Source organism: Puma concolor, chromosome D3 (genome assembly GCF_028749965.1).
Source record: "Puma concolor isolate L17-30 chromosome D3, mPumCon1.1.hap2, whole genome shotgun sequence".
In the NCBI taxonomy this organism is placed as follows: domain Eukaryota; kingdom Metazoa; phylum Chordata; class Mammalia; order Carnivora; family Felidae; genus Puma; species Puma concolor.
Window position 1 is genome coordinate 21,041,629 of NC_141678.1, and position 4,329 is coordinate 21,045,957.

The 4,329-nt window shown below is 45.3% G+C and overlaps 1 pseudogene; it reads right to left on the minus strand.

The window, feature by feature from the left end:
• Window positions 1–2,885: 2,885 nt before the first annotated feature.
• On the minus strand, window positions 2,886–3,379 carry LOC112870428 (immunoglobulin lambda variable 1-40 pseudogene; annotated as a pseudogene).
• Window positions 3,380–4,329: the final 950 nt, after the last annotated feature.

Genomic DNA, 4,329 nt, shown 5'->3' on the forward strand with positions numbered 1-4,329 from the left:
ATTTGCCTCCCCTTCGCACTGACCTGGAGCTCAATGTGTGAGGTAACGCTGTCAACCCGTATCTGAGAGTATTGGCCATTTTCAGGTCCAACACGAAGGCCACAATTTAGCAAATATCCCGAGTTCATCAAGGCATCTTTGGTCCTTCAGAAACACTTAGGATCCAAGAACCCTCTGGTTACTTGAGACTGAGTAGAATCTCAGAAGTTGTTGGGAAAGTGCCCTTTCAGTGACAACAAAAGAACATTGTTTGTCATGAATTTTGGAAAATCTCTGCAAGTTGCACTCAAATTCACTATAAATCTAAAACTTCTCTTAAAATTAAAGTCTATTCAATAAAAAAGAGAGTAAGAGCTCTGTGAAAATCATATAGCAAAGAAAAAAAAAGAGGAACAATTTAAATTTCTAGCAGACATGAGGAAATGCAAAAGACAAATAAGAAACCAACTTCCCATCATAATAAATGAAACAGTACAACAAAGAGATCATTGGAACACCTGGGTGTCTTAGTCACTTAAGTATCTGACTCTTGATCTCAGTTCAGGTCTTGATCTCAGGATTGTGAGTTCAAGCCCCACACTGGGCTCTGTGCTGAGTGTGATGCTCACTTAAAAAAGGCGGGGGGGGGGGGGGATCATAGAAGAACTGTATCTAATTGGCACATCAAAATCTTGTTTGTAAATGACAGAGTAGTTCAAGCAATTATAAACTTTTGAATGAAAATGGATAATGTATATACATACAAAATAAGAAATGACAAAATGAAAAAAGAATCTTACTGTTAACACCTATTAATAATAGATAAAAAGGGGGCGCCTGGGTGGCGCAGTCGGTTAAGCGTCCGACTTCAGCCAGGTCACGATCTCGCGGTCCGTGAGTTCGAGCCCCGCGTCAGGCTCTGGGCTGATGGCTCGGAGCCTGGAGCCTGTTTCCGATTCTGTGTCTCCCTCTCTCTCTGCCCCTCCCCCGTTCATGCTCTGTCTCTCTCTCTGTCCCAAAAATAAATAAACGTTGAAAAAAAAATAGATAAAAAGGAAAATTTCCTAGCAATATAAAAAAAATTCTACCAGAAAACAATGGATAATCAGATCAATTTCTGAGGGAAAAAAGTGAAACATTATTGTGGAGCTATTCTACAAAATGACATAAGCTCCAGTTAGTTTCACAGAAAAAACAAACAGGCCTTCTGAGATCAGGTGATTCCATTTCTTGGCTTCATAGTATATATTTTTTCAAAACATTGAAAAGCTAGGAAAATGAAATTTGGTAGAAAGCATGTATAATAGTAAAAACTACACTTGATAAATAAAATACAAAGAAAATTACAGACTAATATAATGAAATATTGATGTAAATATTCTAAATTAAATACCAACAAAGAGATTCCAGTATTACATTAATATATGGATATACCAGGGTCATATGTGATTTATTCCAGATATACAGTTGGGTTCAATATTGATAGATCTTTTAATAGAGACATTATATTAATAGATGAGTAGATACAATTTTATTTCCTCAGTAGAATTTGGAGGAGACTTTACCAATCTAAAATGAATCTCTTATTTAAAAAAACACATAAATAGAAATAGTCAAATACATTTGCAGTATGGTGACACATTCTTTCCCACACAAATGTAGTTACTGTCACAGCCAGCACCTTAGCTAATGGGGTGCAGGGCAAGAATATTCCACAAGATCAGAAACAGGCAAATGTGACCTTTAACTCCATTATTACTCAGCCTCCTTCTGCAAGTATTAGACCATGCAATTAGACAAGAAAAGTCACTTGCTAAATGGATCTTAGCTTTGATGGGAGTGGACATGTAGTCCTTCCAAAAGAATCAAAGATACAATTCAGTGATAGATACTCCAGGGCTGGTGCAGCAGTGGCAGAAGAAATCTCCCCAAGGAGCACAAACAACATTGAGAACTAAAGAGAGGATGCCACAGCTCTGGAATCTTCTAGAGGTAGGTAAATGACCAAGGACTGAGATGCAGGATTCCTCAGCATTAGGGTGGGAATTGAGCACAGTTGGACCTGCCACCCAGAATCCATGAACTTCAGTGCAAAGAGATTCTGTCTCCCAACCTTATGGGAGAGATGGCATTTCTGTGTCCTTTGAGATCTTTTGTCTAGGAAGGGGATGCTGTGAGTGACGTTGGGAACAGAAGGGAAGGAGAAGCCTTCACTCCCAGGTGATGCCCCCGGAGGGACCTGGGCCCATGGTGGCAGCAACAGGAGCAGCAGAAGCAGAAGCCTTAAGATGAGGCCCAGCAGCTGGTGGGGCCTCTGCCTCCCAGCAGATGACAAAGGGGTTTGACCTTAGTTCCCATGAGCCTGGGGCTCTGTGTGAGCCCTGAGATGCTGTCACAAGATGGTCAGTAAGGAGCAGCCTCATCCTCAGTTCTCAGCCCAGTGATGGTCATGGAGCCAGAGTTGCTAAACATGGAGCCAGAGGACAGATCAGGGTCTTCAGAGGGTCTAATCATCACAATAGATGAAGATTTGGGGTCCCCTTCATGGGAGCTGTTAGTATCAGGACACATACAGTACACTGTGGGTGTGTCCTGACCCAGATATGGCTGGATTCTGTGTCCCTGGTTCTTCTCTGACTCACCATGGACTCTGTCCCCTGGGCAGCCTTCCACTGACACCCAGGTATTTCAGCTGGATTTGAGAAGAATCACACGATCTACTGCTGCCAGAGACAGGCTTAGGGGGCAGAATTTTTAAAAAGTGATAAGATTTTGTGCATAAAGTACCCTGAGATGGCTCTTAGACCACAGTTCAGGCAAAACAAATGAAGGGAACAGTTGAGTCGGCTGAAGATTTGGGGCTGCTCACAGGAAGTCCATCGCTGTCGGGACAACAGGATTTTGTCTCACTTCCCCACAGGCCTGCAGCATTGTGTAATGACTCTGTCATCAAAGTATTGGCAGTAATAATCAGCCTCATCTTCAGGCTGGAGCCCAGTGATGGTCAGAGAGTGGGAGTTGCCAGACTTGGAGCCAGAAAATCGACTGGGGACCCCAGAAGGACCATTGTTGTTACCATAGATGAGAAGTTTCTGGGCCGCTCCTGGGAGTTGCTGGTACCAGTGTATAAATTCACCACCCCAAAAACTGGAGTCGCTGACAGTGCATGAAATAGTGACGGTCTGCCCCAGAGCCCCAGACACCAAGGGAGGCTGAGTCAGCACAGACTGGGCCCAGGATCCTGAAAGGGGGAGAGACACAGAGAACATGATGCCAGGGTCTAGAGGCAAGAGGAGGATGTGGGGCCCCACCTGTCCTCCCAGAACCCCTTCCCCTGTGCCCATATCCAGTCACCTGTGCAGTGAGTGAGGAGGGTGAAGAGGAGAGGGGACCAGGCCATGGTGGACACCATCACTGATCCTGCCTTCTGTGGCTCCCAGCTGAGCAGAACTCCCCTAATCTGTCCCTTCTTCGTCCTCTGAGATAGGGAGGGCCCATCCATGCAAATGATACCCCAGCTCTCTGGACCCTCACTGGTCCTGGGTCCCCCTGTCTGAAGGTGTCACGGAGGTGGGCAGGGGAGGGGCTGTGTGGGGCCAGAGGGTGGAGAGGTTACAGCTGTGAGTCTTGAGAAAGACACAGGCAGTGCCAGGTGGTAAGTCCTAGCTCTGATCACCTTTGGCACCTCAGAAACATGCCCTGGTTGCCCCCTGTGTCCAGGCTCAGACACACCATTGTGTGATGTGGTAACCAGAGCCAGACACAGTTCCTGCCTTCCCTCTGTCCACTGTCTCATACCTTAGGGCCAGTCCATGTGTCTCTTACACAAACTCTTCTTAGATCAGGATCAACTGCAGAGAAGTGATGGGTCCCCATGGACACATGACCCTTTCTGCACAAGATGCTAGGTCTTTCCTCTTATGTGATTACTTCCAGGTTTCCAGAGCCCTCCTTCCTCTGAGATTCCCACAGCACTGTGGAGATCAGGAGCTCTTCTTTTCAGGTTGTTAGTAGAAGCCTTCATGTGCATTCCTAGAGGGGTTACACCCTGACAATCTTTGTTGTCTCTCAGTATTTCCATCAGGTTGAAACAGTTCTCCACACACTGTGGGCAGTGAATCCCTCCTAGGATCTGTTCTCCCAACACACAGACAGAGTCTGCAGGAGCCCTGCCAGGTGAGGCTGTGTGTGGCACTGACCTCAGTGCCAAAGGATCCACTGTCTGAAAATTCCAGGTGAGATGGAGTGAAAGTAGCAGATACTCTGACAGAATGTATGTTAGTCACCACTTAGCCAACCGTGCACATCAAATATGTGTATATTATTTTTATAGAATTTAACTCAAAATTG